The sequence below is a fragment of the Geotrypetes seraphini genome, chromosome 2, assembly GCF_902459505.1.
Source record: "Geotrypetes seraphini chromosome 2, aGeoSer1.1, whole genome shotgun sequence".
Lineage (NCBI taxonomy): Eukaryota > Metazoa > Chordata > Amphibia > Gymnophiona > Dermophiidae > Geotrypetes > Geotrypetes seraphini.
Window position 1 is genome coordinate 106,169,086 of NC_047085.1, and position 21,011 is coordinate 106,190,096.

Here is a 21,011-nt window from a genome sequence, read left to right on the forward strand (position 1 = left end):
CATTTGGAATACTGTGTGCAATTCTGGAGGCCACACTACTGAAAAGATGTGCTGAGAATAGAGTCGGTGCAACGGATGGCCACCAGGATGGTCTCGGGGCTCAAGGATCTTACGTACGAGGAAAGGCTGAAAACTTTGCGGCTCTACTCACTCGAGGAACGTAGGAAGAGAGGAGACATGATCAAGACGTTTAAGTATATCACTGGCCGTATCGAGATGGAAGAAGAGATTCTCTTTCTCAAGGGACCCTCGGCCACAAGAGGGCATCCGCTCAAACTCAGGGGTGGGAAATTTCATGGCGACACCAGGAAATATTTCTTCACCGAGAGAATGGTCGATCCTTGGAACGAGCTCCCGGTGACGGTTGTCGAGGCAAACAGCGTGCAAGAATTTAAGAGCAAATGGGATGCCCATTAGAGAATGACACGGTGAAAAAATTGGTCCCCGTCACCGCCCCGTCCCCGTCTCACCATCCCCGTCACCGCCCCGTCCCCGTCTCACCATCCCCGTCACCGCCCCGTCCCCGTCTCACCATCCTCTTCACCGCCCCGTCACCGCCACTGCCACCCCATTCACCGCCCCGTCACCGCCACTGCAATCCCATTCACTTTTCTTTATTTAGGTATAAAGGAAACATTCTTTAAAACTTTAAAACTTAGTTAAATATTAGTTAATAACTATACAAAAACAAAACACGCAGAGAAAAAATTAATTAATATAAATTCCCTGACTTCCCTGCACTGTCCCCCCTTGAAGGTCTGTCCCCATCCTGAAAGCCTGATGCCCCCCCCCCCGATGTCCGATACATCCCTCCCCCCGAAGGACCGCCGACTCCCCAACAATATCGGGCCAGGAGGGAGCCCAAATCCTCCTGGCCACGGCGACCCCCTAACCCCACCCCGCACTACATTACGGGCAGGAGGGATCCCAGGCCCTCCTGCCCTCGACGCAAACCCCCCTCCCCCCAACGACCGCCCCCCCCAGCTTCAAAATGATGCCTGAAGTTACCTTGGGGGTTCTGAGCACTATTAATTTTAATTTATTACAGCACTCCAGAAATATTTTTCTAATTGTTTTAACTTGGAAAAGCGAACCAGGATTGTCTTAATGAAAGGCTTATGTTCTGCACTGCAGCCCTCCTGCCCTCGACGCAAACCCCCCTCCCCCCAACGACCGCCCCCCCAGCCGACCCGCGACCCCCCTGGCGACCCCCACGACCCCCCCACCCCCCTTCCCCGTACCTTTGGTAGTTGGCCGGACAGACGGGAGCCAAAACCGCCTGTCCGGCAGGCAGCCAACGAAGGAATGAGGCCGGATTGGCCCATCCATCCTAAAGCTCCGCCTACTGGTGGGGCCTAAGGCGCGTGGGCCAATCAGAATAGGCCCTGGAGCCTTAGGTCCCACCTGGGGTTAGGGGGTCGCCGTGGCCAGGAGGGTTTGGGCTCCCTTCTGGCCCGATATTGTCGGGAAGTCGGCGGTCCTTCGGGGTGGGGGTGCGAGTTGTCCTGCCGGGGGGGGGATGTATCGGACGTCGGGGAGTCGGCCGGGCAAGAGGGCTTGGGCTCCCTCTTGCTCCGATCGCGGGTGCGGGTGGGAGCGCGTGCGAGCGGTCGTTCGGGGTGGGGGTGCGAGCGGTCCTGCTAGGGGGGTGAATCGGGCGTCGGGCGGTAAATAGCGGTTCCTAGAAGGGGGTACATTGGCCCGCGGGGACAAACCTGTTCACCGTTTCCGCGGTCGGTGAATGGCCTTGTCCCCGTCACCGCAGCGACTGCTAGTTTTCTTCCCCGTTTTCGGCGGTGACCCGCGGCTTAAATGCGGTGGCCGCGGGTAAACCGTCACCGTGTCATTCTCTAATGCCCATGTGGGATCCCTTAGAGGGTTAAGCTAAGGAAACCTGCCATCAGGTGTGGGATCCCTAAGATAGTAGACTTGGGGGTGGGTCAGTAGAGTGGGCAGACCTGATGGGCTATGGCCCTTATCTGCCGTCATCTTCTATGTTTCTATGTTACATAATAAAAATTGTAGGGTGCGGGGAACAAATAAACATCGGATACATTACATCAAGGAAACTTCAAGCGACAAACTTTCAAGACTGACGTGACTAACATGAACTAAACAAACAGGCACGTGAGGAAAGGAAAGAACTACAATTGTTGATAGGAAAGAACAAAAAGGGAAATACGAGAGGGCAGGGATTCTCTCTAGCATCGTATAAAAATAGTAGAAAATCTCATGCCCTGTTTACCTTCCCATCAGTACAGGGCTGTAAAAGCAAGAAATTTCTGGACCATACTTTAGCATTCTAAGCAGCTTCACATGAAAGAGAATTTCGATTGTTATTGCTTGGAGTCTGGCCTTATAACATTTCAGAACTCAACTGAAAACTTATCTCTTTTCAAAATACTTGGTAAACTAATTTCTTTCTGTCATTCTTAAATTGTCTTTAGTTTATAATCTTTTGTAAACCGCATAGAACTTATGGTTATGTGGTTAAGAAGCATGATGTTATGTTATGTTAAGATGTTATTTCTCATGAAGTTGACATGACTTAAATATGGGATTGCGAGTAAGTTTTGATTGGATGCAGGCAAGTTCACAGTCACCTCCCCAGCTAAAACAAAAGGGTGAAAGCAGTGGGGAAGATAAAGTTTAATAATGCAAAAAAATCATCTTAGACCCCCCCCCCCCCCTTAAGAACATAAGAGTTAGCTTTACTGGGTCAGACCAATAGTCCATCTAGTCTAGTAGCCCATCCTCATGGCAAAACCCCCCAAAGTAGCAACATTCTGTGCTACTGACCCCAGTGGCCCGTACTCAGTGTCCAATCCAGGTCACTAGTACCTGGCAAAAGCACAAATAGTAACAACAAATGCTCACAGTCTAAACCAGAGGTTCTCATCATGTAGTATCTGTACCCCAAGACCAGCAATAAAATAACCTGAAACATTCTTGTGGCCACAGTTCTCATTTGTCCACTTTCAGCTCTGCCGGTCTCCCATCCTCTCTAACATCAACTTCCTGTTCTAGGGCAGAGGACTGGCAGAGCCAACAGCATATATGGGTAGACTGCAGCCCCAAGACTTCTTCAGGTTGTTTTTTGGCTCGTTTGAAGAAGTAACAGCAACAGTGGCCAAAGGGGAACAAAGAAATAGGTTATAATGGGAGGGGGAGTGTCCCAAAACTAGGAAAAACCCTGGGTGGTTGCGATGAAAGTAGCTACAGATAGTTCACTTGCTGGTGTTCCAAGCTGGCAGGAGATGAAGGGAGCCTGGAGAAAGCTGTCATGGAAAGCCCCAGAATCTTCTGGAAGATAAGAGGGTCATTTCATAAATAATGCACAGGTTGGCAACATTGTGGAGTGGATGATGCAATTGCAGTAAACCTTTTTTCACTTTCACTTTAGTGCTTGAAGCAGCAGGACGTGTGCTTAAGAGCTCTGTAATGTACATAGTGTGGCTGTGACAAGTGTGGGAAATGGAAGCTGCAGGTGTCTTGGGTACTGTGTCTGTTGACGATCAGGGGTCGTATATTAAGATTGAAACTCCATGTGGCAAAAACCCAACGGAAATCCACAGTGCGTTACGTGAAGTTTGTGGTGAGATAACAGTGGACCGTAGTACTGTATCTCGGTGGGCAACTCATTTTCAGAGTGGTCGTGTGAGCTTAGATGATGATGCAAGATCAGGAAGGCCGAAATCAACAACTGATGAATGATGTTTGAAACTCGTGGCTGATGCTCTTGATCTGCCAAATCAACAAGTTAAAAGTGATATATACATCCCAGTATACTGAAAGAACTGAAACATGAAATTGCTGATCTGTTGTTAGTGATTTGTAACCTGTCACTAAAATTGTCTGTAGTACATGAAGATTGGAGGGTGACCAATGTTACACTGATTTTTAAAAAGGTTTCCGGGGAGAAACAGGGAATTACAGACTGGTAAGCCTGACCTCAGTGCTGGGAAAAATAGTGGAAACAATTAAAAAAAAAAAAATAATTGTGGAACATGTAGCCAAACATGATTTAATGAGACAGTCAGCATGGGTTCAGCTGAGGGAGGTCTTACCTCACCAATTTGCTTGATTTCTTTGAAGGTGTGAAAAAACATGTGGATAAAGGTGAGCCGGTTGATGTAGTGTATCTAGATTTTCGTAAATCTTTTGACAAAGTTCCTCATGAGAGGCTCCTGAGAAAATTAAAGAGGCATGGGATAGGAGCAAATATTCAATTGTGGATTAAGAATTGGTTATCAGATAGAAAACAAAGGGTAGGGTTAAATGGCCATTTTTCTCAATGAAGGAGGGTAAATAGTGGTGTGCCACAGGGATCTGTACTGGGATCAGTGCTATTTAAATTATTTATAAATGATCTGGAAATTGGAACTACGAGTGAAGTGATTAAATTTACTGATGACACTAAACTGTTCAAAGTTGTTAAAATGCATGCGGACTGAGAAAAACTTCAGGAAGACCTTAGGAAATTGGAAGACTGGGTGTCCAAATGGTAGATGGAATTTAATGTGGACAAATGCAAAGTGATGCACATTGAGAAGAATAATCTAAATCATAGTTATCCGACGCTAGGGTCCACCTTGGGGGTCTGCGCTCAAGAAAAAGATCTGGGTGTCGTGGACACTACGCTGAAACCTTCCTCCCAATGTGCGGCGACAGCAAACGAGATGCTAGGAATTATTAGAAAAGGGATGGTAAACAAAACTAAGGGCTCCTTTTACTAAGGTGCGCTAGCATTTTTAGCATGCGCTGCATTGCCGTGCACGCTAACCCCGCGCTACGTGCCAAGAACTAATGCCAGCTCAATGCTGGCATTAGCATCTAGCGTGTGCGGTAATGCAGCGTGTTCTAAAATCGCTAGTGCAGCTTAGTAAAAGGAGCCCTAAGAATGTTATAATACTTCTGTATCGCTCAGAGTCAGTGGTGCAACCTCACCTTGAGTATTGCTTTCAGTTCTGGTCTCCTTATTTAAAAAAGATATAACAGCTCTAGAAAAGGTTCAAAGAAGAGCGACCAAGATGATAAAGGAGATAGAACTTGTTAAAGGAAAGACTCGAGAATTTAGGGCTCTTCAGCTTGGAAAAGAGACGGTTGAGGGGAGAAATGATTGAAATCCACAAAATCCTGAGTGATGTAGAACGGGTACAAGTGGATCGATTTTTTTTACTGCTTCAGGATATACAAAGACTAGGGGGGGACACTCAATGAAGTTACAGAGTAATACTTTTAAAACCAATAGGAGGAAATATTTTTTCACTCAGAGAATAGTTCAGCTTTGGAATGCGTTGCCAGAGAATGTGGTAAAAGCGGTTAATGTAGCTGGTTTTTAAAAGGATTTTGACAAGTTCCTGGAGGAAAAGTCAATAAACTACTGTTGAGACAGACATGGAAGAAACCACTGCTTGCCCTGGATCGGTGGCATGGAATGCTGCTACTATTTGGGTTTTTGCCAGGTACTAGTGATCTGGATTGGTGGAACTACGAGTGAAGTGATTAAATTTACAGATGACACTAAACTGTTCAAAGTTGTTAAAATGCACGCGGACTGAGAAAAACTTCAGGAAGACCTTAGGAAATTGGAAGACTGGGTGTCCAAATGGTAGATGAAACCAGATGGACCATTGGTCTGATCCAGTAAGGCTATTCTTATGTTCTTAAGTTCTGGCAGCTTTATTTTCTGATCTTTTCAATACTACTTTAGATTTAGGAGTGTTCCTCGGGGACTGGAGAAGGTTGAATGTTGTCCCTCCAGAAAAATGGAAATAAGAAGAAAGTTGAGAACTACAGGCTAGGTTAGTCTGAACTCTTTTGTGATTAAATTAATGGAATGAATCTAAAACAGAGGATAGTGATGTTTCTGGAATCAAACAATTTGCTGAACCTGAGGTAGCATGGTTTTAATAGAAGTAGGTCTTCTCCAACAATTCCAATTAATATGTTTGACTGGAAGATCAAACAGTTGGATTTAGGGGAAGTGATAGATGTGGTGTAGTTAGATTTTAGCAAAACCTTTGACATGATTCCATATAGATGTCTGATAAATACAGTGAGGGCCTGATTCTGTATAGGACGCCGGTCTCAGCAGCCGTCTAAGAAACGCTGAGAATCACACACCAGTATACTATACAAAATCGTGTCTGCTCAGCTGATCGGAGGAAAATACCCCTAACGTGATCAGCTGAGTGTCTGGGGCAGGGAACACCACCCCGCTTAGTCCCCTGGCAGGAGGAATTCCTGCTCCCTCCTGACGGAACTGCCGCCGAACACCCCCTCGCCCCCCCGAGAAGTCCCCCAGCAAGAGGGATGCCCACTCCCTCCTGCTGGAACCGCTGACCCTCTCCTAGAAGTCCCTGGCAGGAGGGATGCCCACTCCCTCCTGCTCCCTGGAAGTTCCCAACCCCCCCCAACTTGTGACACCCTCCCTCAAGATCCTCCCTGACCCCCCCCCCCACTCTCCCAAACCTATGTGCCCCCCGACACCCCCACCTCCTGTATCTCTGTAGGCAGGCCCTTCATTTCAAAACAGCAGACTTTCTACTTCCTGGGCATTCTGGGATGCACAGTGAAGGGGCCTAAGGCCCTGATTGGCTCAGATGCTTAAAGCTCCCTATAATGAGGCCAACTGAGGCAGCGGCTTCAGGTGGTACTCTTGAGGGTGCAGCAACTTCTGCTAGCCAGCCTACCTGCTGGTTGGATCTCTCTACCGCTCCCCTTCCTGCAATCTAATCCTTTCACCCTTCTCTTCCCCCCCTAGATTTACCTTTAATTTGTTGTAAAATTTACAAGGCGATGGTAGCGATTCACAGAGCTACCCTGCCGCCAATCCCAGCATCTCCTCTTCTCTGAGAGAAATGCCCCAACTCTTAGATGTCCTGTTTGTTTGTCTAAACTAGATTGTAAGCTCTTCTGAGCTGGGACCGTCCATTATATGTATTCTAATCTATGCTGAACTAAATCCACTCTGTTTGTTAACTGAAGATGGAAATAGTAACTGTATGTTAACTTAAAATGATCAAATTGTATGCTAAACTTGGCTCTGTATATCTATGATAATCTTGATCTTATGACAGGAATACAGTAACTTTTGCCATATAGTATTGTGTAAATACTTTAGGCCTAATATTTAATCACAGTGGCCAGTGGTTAGCTAAAATGCTGGCCACTGTGGTTAAAATGATTTTGGGCATTCAGATGCGTAAGGAGAGTCACTTCATTTCTTTCAAGGAATTTAAATACAGTTATAGTTGAAGGAGAAACATATATTTCTATAAGTCTATTAGATAAACTATTAACAGAACTTTCTCCATAATGTTCTGTATATTATTTGGGTGGAATAAACTGGTTTCTCAAGCAAATATCTTGCAGGTGAGTGTAATATCATTGATACAAAGAAAAGGGAAAGATAACACAAATGGCAAATCACACTGCCTTGTTCCTCTAATCAGTTCTGACATCAAAATGCTTTCAAAAATCCTGCAGCTAAAGCTAGAAGATTTGCTGTCTCTGTTAATTAGGCCAGGTCAGACAGGATTTATCAAGGGCCCCTTGTCTACATGTAACACCAGAAGACTATTTAATATTATTTAAAAAGGCATTTCAATGCGTAAAACAGTTTTTATAAAATTGCCACCCTGATACACCCTCTCCCCTGTATATGTGTACTTTTGTCTGCCCCTTTTAGAGGTATTCCTTGAGGCATAAATTTTAAAGAAGTAGCCGAGGAACTCACTGGGATTTTACCAAAGAAAGAAAAAACAGAGTTACACTTTGAAAATTTCCTTTACCTATATATCTATCTATCTCTATATTTTTTTTTTTAACCTGGTAAATTAAAAATAAATAATTTTGACTAAGCTTTGAAGCAGTAAAATAGTTTAATGAACATATAGGGCCTCTTCTATTAAACTGAGCTAGCAGTTTCTAGCGCGGGGAGCCACGCTGAATGGCCTGCGCTGTTCCCGACACTCATAGAGTTCCTATGAGCATCGGGAGCAGCGCAGGCCATTCAGTGCGGCTCTCTGCGCTAAAAACTGCTAGCGCAGTTTAATAGAAGAGGGGGATACTGTAGATAATAATACTACTATGAATATGCACTCAAAATTGACAATATAATGTAAGCCTCACAATTATCACAGTTTCAGTCCAGAAAAGTTCCTTTAATGCCTAATCAAAATACCTAATACCTAATACCTGGTATTTTGAATAGGACTCTTCAAGCACAGATGACTGCAGGCAAAGAAATCTATCAGATAAGTTATTGCTCCTTCATTGTTAATGAATATATACTGTTTCAATACTGTCTATCTAATGTCTCTAAGAACTGATTCTTTGTGTGTATATTTTTTCTTACAGGTTCCTGTTTTCAGAAGCTCCACATCTCTTGGGTAAGTATCTCTTGTTTTCTTTCCTTTAAGGTGGGTACCAGCTTGGCGTGCTGTTGCTTGAAGATCACAGGAAAACTTACTACTCTGACTTAAAAAAAATAAATAAGAAAATCCTGCAATCATTTTTAAACCCACAATATTAACAACTAAACTTTTCTAGCTAATGCAAAACAAAAGATAATTGAAAATGCCCTTTGCTAATTCCCTCCCACATTTTAACAACTTTCCCAAAATGACAAATATCTTAAACCAAAATTTACAAATGTCATTATCCAACAAGGTTCTGACACAGGAAAATATTCTGATTTGCCAAAAGTCACATAAGACAAAAGTACAGCATTCACTTCAGAGCCAAAGTCACTTAAACCATAGATACAGAATCTTCTTTAGAGTTACAGACCTGTAAAATTTCCTCTATGCACCAGCACTTCAAACAAATCTCAAATTCACCAGCAATCAAATACCTATCAACAACAGTTGACAGAGTTTAAGATTATTTTTTAGCGCACCTTTCACTAAGGTGACTACCAGCAAGAAGATCTTTTTCTCCGAAATTTACTGAAGCACTAAAGAAAATCCCATAGACACACGGAATTCTATGACAAAAAACAGCTTCAGATACTAAAGAAATGTTCTATAAATTTATTGTTCACCATAAAATTTTGTATCTAAGAGTTCTAACAGTAAAACCAAACATGAGAACTTAACTCCAAAATTTACATAACAGAACCATCAAACCATAATACCAACCAGTCAAAAAAATTTAACATCCAGACCACCAAAAATCATTAACCAGAAAACCAACTTCACAAATAAACCAAGCAATTTACTCCAGAAACCAAAACTTACTTTAGCAATATTCCTCTGAAGAAGCAGCTCTCACACAGCTGTCCTAACAAAATTGCCCACCCAACTGTCAAAAATTGACGGAATCTTGACAGCTGTTGCTGATCCCTGCACGAGGACACAGGTACTGTGCAGAGATCAGCAACAGAAAATCACTAAACAGCAAGCATACAAACTTAAAACACCCAAACTTTCACAAAATAAATAAAACAACAGGCTTCTTACCTTAAATAAGATTTACTTTAATCTTTAAAACTTTTAAAATCTTTTTAAAAACTTTATTTATAGTACGGCACGAGCCAGGAACCTCTCGTGCTGACAGCCTGTCTTGTGCCGTCTCCATGACAGCATAGACGCTGTCAGAACTCACACAAAGCTAGACCCACGATTAAAATAAAAAAATATGTACAAAGCCTGAATGCATCTTCAGGGGAGGCTCTCCAGAGCTTCTCCCCAGCTGTCCCGAAACTCCTCTTTGCATCTTCAGTGGCAAAACAGTGCTGCTAAAACTTTTATATATATATAAATAAAAAAATAAACTGGACGGGCAGCACAAGCCAGCAACTGTACCGCACATGCACCAATACAAGTGATGTCATCACCTGCATGTGCAGCGTACCTGTGATCCAGCAACCCACTGCCAGCACTCTCCCCGAGGGCTTCACAGTCCCAAGATCTTCCCGCAGCCCAACCGGCTGCCATAACAAACCTCTGGAGCATTATTTTAATGCTCTGGGCCTCTGGGTCTCTGCTTCTCTTTGGGCCGAAAACTGGCCCACTGCGCAAGAGTGACTTACGTAATGTCATCATGCCCATGTGTGGTGACGTCAGACGCACACATGGCACCAATCCGCCAGGCTTCCGGTCCCCGATGCGGTTCCTCCTACCCCCGAAAAAAAACAACAGGGCCGCAAGACCTTCAGCCAGCAGCGGCACAAACATGCTGCACCAACATTGTCCTGCGGCCCTGATCTGGCCCAAACCTCTGGTAGCCAGAACAGAACCCAGAAACGGCTCTATACAACTTCTGGATCTGGCGGAATGCCCGGATCCAAACTCCTGGATCGGCACGCTGAACTGTCTCTACCATCAGCTTTTCGGCATAGGCCCCTCTGCCTGGGAAGAATGAGACCAATTTCTTTCTTGAGCCATTATCATCTCCCACTAGTAATCCTTTGTTAGAGATGGCTTCTGCTATCACTTGATTAGCTCCACTTAAATATTTCTTTTGTTCAAGCTGGACTGGCCATCAGAAAAATCTCTCCAGCTGACATTTTCTTGTTCAGGCTGCCTTCAGCCATCAAGTGGAAGAGGGTCATAGTATATATACACTACTTCTCTGTATTTAATTCGCCAACTGATGGATGTACTTATCCATTTTTTTCCTGACATTTAGAGCATGCCATATTCCTGAATTCAGTACAATTAACAATTCAGCATAAAATAATTTGACCTCTCTTTATATTACTTGTCATTAGCTATGATTAATAAAAAAAATACCCTGACTCCTCTGGTAGATGCTGCAAGGAATATGATATTGGAACAATCAACACAATTCTCTGTGGAATTATAACTCCAAAAGGTACATGTGGCAGAGATTTTACTAAAATTTCAGAACAGGAAACCAATCAAAGGAGAGGGAAATTGATAGTGCAACAAGGCAGCCAAACAGAAGTAAAGCACAAAGGGTTTCAATAATTGGTATAAGGAACAATCTTTATTCACAGGTCTGACATGAACCATGTTTCAGCAAGTTGCCTGTGTCAGGGGTCTATAAAACTCATAAGACCGAGCTCCTTAACTTTCTTTTTAAACCCACTTCTCCTTTTCCCCATTTCTCTAATTCTGTGGATAACATCCTCATCCTCCTTGTCTTGTCAACTCACAACCTTGGGGTAATCTTTGACTCATCTCCTTCTCTTCAAAAATCCAAAAGACCACCAAAACCTGTCATTTCTTTCGCTACAATATCACTAAAATTAGACCCTTTCTTTCTGAGCGCACTGCTAAGACCCTCAATCATACCCTTATCACCACTCACCTAGACTACTGCAACCTGCTTCTCAATGGCCTTCTACTAAACCATCTTTCACCCCTTCAGTCTGTTCAGAACAGCTCTGCACGCTTCATATTCCACTACTGTCGCTGTGCCCACATCACCCCTCTCCTCAAGTCACTTCATTGTCTCCCTATCCATTTCTACATATAGTTTATACTCCTCTTACTGAACTACAAGTGCATTCGCTCCACAACTCTTCAGTATCTCTCCTCTCTCATCTCTCCCCACACTACCCCTTGGGCACTTCGCTCAATGGATAAGTCTCTCTTGTCTGTACCTTTCTCTACAGCTAAATCCAGACTCTGTTCCTTCTACTTTGTATGCCTGGAACAAACTGCCTGATTTGGTACTTCAAGCTCCATATCTGGCAATACTCAAAACCAGACTCAAAGCCCACTTCTTTGAAGTTGCTTTCAATTCCAAACTTCAACCCATCTGCTAAGCACCAATATTTGTAATTCCCCCACGTGAGCACAGTGTATAGATGTACCTTCTTGGCCAGTTGATTAGATTGTAAGATCATTTAAACATAGAAACATAGAAGATGACGGCAGAAAAGGGCCACAGCCCATCAAGTCTGCCCACTCCAACAACCCTACCCCCTTGAATTTACCCCCCTAGAGATCCTACATGTGTATCCCATTTCCTTTTAAAATCCGGCACGCTGCTGGCCTGAATCACCTGAAGTGGAAGTTCATTCCAACGATCGACCACCCTTTCGGTGAAGAAGAACTTCCTGGTGTCGCCATGAAATTTCCCAACCCTGATTTTCAGCGGATGACCTCTTGTGGCTGAGGGACCTTTAAAAAAGAAGATATCATCCTCCACCTCAATACGGCTGGTGATATATTTAAACGTCTCTATCATGTCTCCTCTCTCTCTACGTTCTTCGAGTGAGTATAGCTGCAATTTATTCAGCCTTTCCTCATACGGGAGGTCTTTGAGTCCCGAGACCATCCTGGTGGCCATTCTTTGAACCGACTCAACTCTCAGCACATCTTTTTGGTAATGTGGCCTCCAGAATTGTACACAATATTCCAGATGAGGCCTCACCATGGATCTGTACAACGGCATTATAACTTCGGGCTTCCGGCTGATAAAGCTTCTTTGGATACAACCCATCATTTGTCTTGCCTTTGATGGGTTGTATCCGAAGAAGCTTTATAATGCCGTTGTGCAGTGATGTCTCTTCTATGTTTTGATGTACAGCACTGTGTATGTCTAGTAGCACTATAGAAATGATAAGTAGCAGTACTTCATTGGCTCCCTAATCATTTACGTATACAGTTCAAACTCCTCTTACTGACCTACAGGTGTATTTGCTCCGCAGCTCCTCAGTGTCTCTCTACTCTCATCGCGCTCTCTACTCCTTCCCAGGAACTCTGCACTCATTGGGTCAGTCTCTCTTACCTGTACCTTTCTTCTCTACAGCCAACTCCAGACTCCGTCCCCGTCCCTTCTACTTTGCTGCACTATATGCATGTAACAAACTGCCTGATTTGGTACGTCAAGCTCCATCTCTGGCAGCATTCAAATCCAGGCTCAAAGCTCACTTCTTTGAAGCTGATTTCAATTCTTAACCCCAACCCACCTGTTAAACACTCATATCTGGTTTAGTATTCCCTCTGTAATTCCCCCACCTGAGCACTGTGTATAACTGCAGCTTTTGGTCTAGTTTTTCTGTCATAATTAGACTGTAAGCTCTTTCAAGCAGGGACTGTCTCTTCTGTGTTTTGGTGTACAGCGCTGAGTATGCCTGGTAGCGCTATAGAAATTATAAGTAGTAGTAGTAAATATAATATAAAACATGAACATAAGCCATCAGAATGAAAACTTTTGTCTGAAATATAACTTATAAAAATATGAATATTAACAAACAAGACAAAGTTTATAAATGTTTTTCTAATCTAATCTAATCTTTTATTTATGAATTACACTATAAATAATTAAGGCAATTTGCAAGTACGATAACCTTTGTTAGAACAGGGGGGCTTATAATGTATGATGTAGGAGAAGTTTTACTAACTTACCCTGTAGTCTATTTTTGTAAAGTTTTAACCTGTAATACCGTTTTTATATGTTGATAAAATTTTTTAAATTGTACACCGCTCAGAAGCCTGATTGAGCGGTACAAGAAATTATAAATGAAACTTGAAAACTTGAGGTGAAGGGCAGTGGTCCAAGCTGAAAGCAGATTTTAATTGGCCAACAGATCTTCATAGGCCCCTTTTATTAAGCTGCGCTAGAGGTTTTTAGCGTAAGCTGGCGCGGTAAATGCTCTGATGCTCATAGAATTCCTATGAGTGTCGGACTACTTACCTCGCCGGTCTGTGCTATAAACCTTTAATAAAAGGGGAATATGTTAGGAAAGTAAACAAAAGCAAGAGAAAAGGAAACCCCCCGGGGAGGCCTATAATGTCGGGGATTGGGTCAGTATTAGAACCATTGTCAGAATTCACTGATTCCTTCCTCAAGCATGAAGTGCCGAAAATAACATCATTTATGAAAGATACCACTAGTATGATCACATTTTTGGAGAATGTACCAGGGATTCCTCCTGATGTTATTCTAGTCACGATTAGGGTTGCCAGATTTTCCAATCAGAAAATCTGGACCCCTTAGACATGCCCCCAGGCCCACCCAGTTCCACCCATTCCTGCCCTGTAATGCCCTAGTCCTGCCCCCAGACCCACCCCCACTGCCTGCTCTTGTTGGACAAGGAGGAAGTCCGCGCATCAGTGGACTTCCTCCCTCCCCGACGCGATTTGAAGAGGGTTTTCAAAACTCGGACAAAGTACCGGGTTTTGAAAAGTCATCGGGACCTCTGGACATGTCCTCAAAAGGAAATCTGGACTTCTGGTAACCCTAATCATACATACATTCCCCAGCAAGCTGCAGTGACCATAATAAGAGACCATTTGGAAAAGTTGGATCTATCCAAAGAAAGAGTAGAGTTGCTTTGAACATGAATTACTTCCAGTTTGGGCAGCATTTTATTAAACAAATTCAATGGGTATGAAGATGGCCCCATCCATAACGTGCCTATATGTATCTAGATTTAAAAATGTTTTTTGTACCTATCCGAATATTTCCAATTCTTACTATGCTGGAAAAGATATATAGATGATATCTTTGTAGTGTGGGTGGGCACACGGACCGAACTGGATGTGTTCTTATGCTGGATCTACACCTGTGATGCCAACTTACAATTCACAGCTCAAACACACACTAAGCAACTTCCCTTTCTAGACACCTTAGAACAGGGATCTCAAAGTCCCTCCTTGAAGGCCGCAATCCAGTCGGGTTTTCAGGATTCCCCCAATGAATATGCATTGAATGCAGTGCATGCGCATAGAGCTCATGCATATTCATTGGGGAAATCCTGAAAACCTGACTGGATTGTGGCCCTCAAGAAGGGACTTTGAAACCCCTGCCTTAGAACATGGTTCTTTTTCCACTATTATTTACAGGAAGGAAACTGACGCAAATAACTTATTAAGATATGACAGCTTTCATCCAAGACTTCCTTGTAGGAGGTTTATGAATATGTTGAATGGTTTTGACTATCCTATTGACCACTCCATAAAAATTCTGGGAGTAATATTAGATTGTCACCTCACCTTGGAGCAACATACAGATTTGTTAGAAGATGTTTCTCGGCTTTATGGAAACTCTGAACCATCAAGAAATATTTTGATGCAGCATCGTTCCACTTGTTAGTCCAATCATCTATTTAAGTATTCTTGATTATTGTAACATAATTTATCTGGATCCCTATAAGAAAACTTTTAAAAGATTGCGAGTTGTACAAAATTCAGATGTATGATTGATTTTTTGGTTTGAAAAAATGGGAGCATATCAGTCCCTACTACCAAAAATTACACTGGTTACCAAATGAGGCTAGAGTCCTGTTCAAATTTGCCTGTATCTGTTTTAAATCAATTTTTGCTATGTCTCCAGCTTACCTTGTTTCCCATTTTCTCCTGGATCTTTCAAACAAGTCCACACATGGAGCACATCTATTTGTATACCCTACTATAAAATCTTGTCGTTTCAAGAAATTCCTCAATAGAACTCTTGCTTTTCAGGCAGCCAAAATCAATGACTGGCTAGGTAAAATTATTCCATGTATTTCATCTTACTAGTCTTTTAGAAAATTAGTAAAAACACAATTATTTGATAGATTTGTAACCTAAGTTTTTTTTAAACTGTTTTTACTGTTTTGTTCATTTGGTTTGTCATGTATTCTATTATGATTCTGTACAATTCGCTGACTGTTTCAGTTTTTCTTGTTGTAAACCGCCTAGAACTGGTATGGTCTGGCGGTATATAAGAATAAAGCTATTATTATGATGATGATGATGATGTCAGGATTCAAAGGGTAAACTGGACTGGAAATTGGTTAATTGACAGATGACAGAGGTTGGTGATAAATGGGACCTGCTCAGAGGAAAGGAGGGTGAGTAGTGGAGTGCCTCATGGATCGGTGCTGGGGCCAATTCTATTTAATATATTTGTGAGTGACATTGCCAGAGAGCTAGAAGGAAAATCTGCCTTTTTGTGGATGACACACAAATTACAAACAGAGTGAATAATTTGGAGGGAGTAGAAAACATGAGATTTACAAAATGTAGAATGGTCAAAGGACTGGTAGTTGAAATTTAATGTGAAGAAGTGCAAAGGAGATGTGCTAGATTGGAGGTGAGAGTCTGATAAACACAACTCAGGAGAAGAACCTTGAGGTGATACTGTCTGAGGATCTCAAGGTGGCAAAACAATGTGATAAGGCAATGGCTGAAGCAGAAGGATGCTAGTGTATAGAAAGAGGTATAACTGAAGGACTGGTTGTCCTGGTTCTCGAACTGAGTTTGACCTTGAATATGCTGATTTCTGTGTGATCTTGACCATGATGCTGTTTTGTGTGTTTGATCTTGACCATAATATAGATTTGTGTTTAAGCATAGCTTCTGACATATCTAACTTTTCACATATTAGTCTGTCTGGGCTCAGTGCCTGCCTGGGCTCGGTGTCCTAGCAGCTTCCTGCTTCTGTTGAAAGACCAGAACCCTATATGTACTTTGCCCTCCTGGACATGTCATAATGCAACTGCAAGGCTTAAAAAGGTAGAAATGCTCCCCATAGGACAGCAGGAACAAAACCCCTTTACCCCCATGACCCAATAGTACATGCAGGCTTGTAAGAGATGCAAGGAAAACAGCAAATATGAGCCTTCGCTAGCAAGCTGATGTCTAGTCAGGAAATGAATAAATGCCACTGTACTTCCCTATTTTCTCCACTTCTGAAAGCTGCCAACTTTGTGCTTGGAAGTCTGTTCTGCAATTGCTGAATAAAAATTGCCTGTTTCTTTCTTCAAGTCTCTGTGGTTTTGTGGCTGACCAAAGTGACCTTTCATAACCAGTAGAAGAAAAGAGGTGCAGATGCCACTATACAAGGTACTGATGAGGCTCCATTTACACTTTTCCCTCTAAGTTGAGTGGGAGTCTTCCAAATGCACTGCCTTTAGGGGGTGGTTCAATAGTGTATTTTCAGTGGTTAGGGACAGACATGTTTCTTTGGAATCATGTAGAACAGTGTTTCTCAACTTCTTCAAGCCAAGAACCCCCTAAGTCTAACAAATATCAGCTGAGTACCCCCAACTGCTGACTTCCCAAGCTCTGCCCCAGACCCTGCCCTCATTACTAATTGTAATGCAATTTCTTCCATTCATTTTTCATATACACACAATGTACACAGCAGATATAAATTCTCAAAGCTGACACATTTCAATCACTATATTGAAAATAAAATAATTTTTCCTACCTTTGGTGATTTTATTTTTCTAATCATCTTTCCCTTCTGTCTGTGCTCTTAACAGTGTTTCCAGGGCCTTCATATCAATTGACTCTTTTTCACTCCTTCTTCACTTTCTGCCCTGCACTCACACTTTGAATTTCTAAGCTCTTGGCTGGATGGCGAAAAATGGAAGGCTCCTGAGGAAGGGATTTGCCCGAAACTAGGCTTAATTGAGCCTGTGACATTCTTCCAGTGAGGATTGTTCAATTGAAGAAGAAACAGTCAAGGATTGGACACATTGATTGAAAGAATTTTGTATGAAACTTAAATGCCATTGTTGAGCTAAGTACTTATTATTATGAACGTTGAGGAAACATTTGGTAATTTATTAACTTTGGATTAGATTCACTAGAGAGACTTTTTTTTTTTAATAATCTTTATTGATTTTTAATCTAAAACAGTGTCATATAAATGAAAGAACATTAGGTATTACATACGTTATACTAATATCTGTACAGGTAACATATATATCATTCAAAATCATCAGTTTCTTAAATATAATATTGTCATAATATAACATAATCTATATATATAAAATCGGAGGTATGTATGTGTGTATGTGTGTGTGTATGTGTGTATGTGCCGCGATCACGCAAAAACGGCTTGACCGATTTGAACGAAACTTGCTATGCTGATCCCTCACTACCTGGGGTGATATGTTCTGGGGGTCTCGCGGCCCACCTGCACACGTGGGCGGAGCTACAAACAGAACATCAGATTTCACCCATTCATGTCAATGGAAAAAAAGTAAAACGCTGCCATTCTCACAGTAATTCAAAAACGGCTTGACCGATTTGAACGAAACTTGGTATGCAGATCCCTCACTACCTGGGGTGATATGTTCTGTGGGTCTCGCGGCCCACCTGCACACGTGGGCGGAGCTACAAACAGAAAATCATATTTCACCCATTCATGTCAATGGAAAAAATGTAAAAAGCTGCCATTCTCACAATAATTCCAACTACCTGGGGTGATATGTCCTGGGGGTCTCGCGGCCCACCTGCACACATGGTCGGAGCTACAAACAGAACATCAGATTTCACCCATTCATGTCAATGGAAAAAATGTAAACAGCTGCCATTCTCACAGTAAATCTAAAACGGCTTGACCGATTTGAACGAAACTTGGTATGCAGATCCCTCACTAACTGGGGTGATATGTTCTGGGGGTCTCTTCACCCAAGAATTTATATGTTCTTGCTCCTGGAGGTGAAACTAAAAATGTTGTTTATAATCAAGTTTTGTGTTAGTTGTATTGTATTCATTTTGTCAAATATTTCACATTATAATTTGAATATTGTACTTTTTATAAAGCTGTAAAAAAATAATTTCATTCACCACTATAAAGTATCTTTATTTGAATCCATTTACAGTGTTATTGCTATAATTAAATACCCTTGCAACGCCCGGGCATCAGCTAGTATATAATATAAATGAAGAATAAAGTTACCCAAATGTCACCAAGACTTTTATATATTTATCACTTGAAGCACTTAAAACACTTTTGTGTTATATCACACACGTGTATGTCTATGATGGTGTGGAGTGGCTTGCAATAGAGCCTGTCGATTGATTGAAGCTGGGATTTCACAATGGCTGTAGCCCCTATAGCTTAACAATCACACTGAGGTTACATATATACTTATTATTAATATTAAGGATAGATAAGTATTATTTATTGGATATAGGAGTGGTGACTCTAGTGACTCTTATTCTTTCACAAGTACTATTCGTTATCTGCATCCATCTTTGGCATTTACGTTTAACATTCAACTTTTTCCATTTTTCTGCTTTCTTCTCAAAATCTACTTTTCCTTGTCTTCCCTTCCTATCTCTCTCTCTCCTTCCCTCCCTCCTCCCAGTGGCTGCTGGTTGAGGTGTGGGTCATTTTTAAGTTGTTCTGCATCTATTATAGAGTAGTAGCTGGTGAAGCTCCGTCTTTGACTTTCCAAACAGTGAAAGGTTGTAAACTTAAAAGATATGATTGTAGGCTTTCCTATCAGGCTGCAGTGTTGGATAAGGATTTCAAATCTTTGTTATTTTCTTCAGTTTCTTATTTTCATTTTAGAAAACAATTGAAAACGTACTTATTTTCAAAATTTTGGGGGTTCTTAAATTCTTTCATCATTATTTGCATTTTTAGTTAATCTTTTGTAAACCACATAGAACTTAAAAGTAATGCGATCTAGAAATTGATTTTATGTTATGTCTTTTTATGTGTTTTATGTTAGATGATTACAGACAATACAGAACACTTCCATTAGACTTCTTTCTCATGCCCATCGCTATTACCTTGATACCCCATTTGTGACACATCTTCACTGATTCCCCCATCTTTTTTAGCATCCAACATAAAACATTAACCCTGGCACAGAAAGTACTACACACTGGAATTCTGCCGTACCCCTTTTCTCTCATCACTCCTTACATATCTCCTTAAACTCTGTTGTCCATTTTCCCATCCATTGCTCTTGACTTAAATCTTCTTGCCATTCAGCTTTCTTCAGTTGTGTTCATTTTCTCTGGAACTTTCTCCTACTGCTGTTTGGCCTAAGCAATCATAACCCAAATTTATATCCTCTTTGAAGGCGTATCTTTTTTTTTTCTGGCCTTCCTTCCCGGATTGTAGCATGGATTGGGTCACCTGCCTACAGCATGTCTTTTCTGATTCTCATCAATTTCTTTCTTTTGCTGCCCCTATATCTCAATTATATTATAGTTCCTTATACAGTACTCCCCCCAAATTCATGGGGTTTCCTTTCCAGGAACACCTGCGAATTTCTGCGAATGCAGTTTAGGAGCGGATTGGAGGCAGAAGAAGGCAGCTGAAAATTAGGTGTGGGTATTTTCCGACCACCTCTTCCGGGAACTAAAGTCAGGCTACAGCAATTAGGAGCTGCTTTGACACGCAATCCGTGAATTTGCGGGGGGTATACTGTATTTCCAACATTGTTTTGATTGTGAACACTGTAAGTGAAAGATAGATATACTGAGTGTCACTAAATATTAATCGATTTGTGTTTTCCTGTTCCACTCCACTCAGTATTTTATAGACTTTTATCATATCTCCCCTCGGCTGCTTCTTCTCTAAACTGAAGAGCTCTAACCTTTTATCCTTTTCTAATATGAGAGTTGTTCCATTCCTTTAATCATTTTGATTGCCTTTCTCTGTTCTCCAGTTCCACTATATTGTTTTTGAATAAGAAGCAGTGGCTAGAATTGCACATAATACTCAAGGTGTGGTCTTACCATGGAGCAATACAGAAGCATTGCAATACTTTTTATTTTCTGTTCCTTTCTTAATAATTCCTACATTCTATTTGCTTTTATGTCTGCCAAAGCACACCGAGCAGAATATTTCAATGGATTGGCCTATGACACCTACATCCTTTTCCTCAGTGGTGACTCTTCATGTCGAAACTAGCATCATATAGCTATAATTTAGGTCATTTTTCCCAATGTGCATCACTTTGAACTTGTCCATGTTAAATTCCATCTGCAGTCTGAATGCCCATTCTTTCAGCCTTCCAAGGTCCTCTGCAATTTCTTGCAATCTGCATGCAATTTGTCAGCTTTGAATAGTTTTTGTCTGGTCTGCAAATTTGATCACCTCACTCATTCCCATTTCCAGGTCAGTTATAAATATGTTTTAAAAAGCACCAGTTCAAATATAGATCCTTGTCGATGGACTAGAGCATGAAAGGGGCTCAGTATCTGTAAATGACCATCTGCAATCTTCGATGGTGCATAGAGATATTGTCATTATTATTCCTAGAGGATTGGATCAAGGGAAAGCTGAGGAGCTAAGGATCCAAGGTCCCTTGCATATATACAGAGGATGGTGACAAGAACTGCATT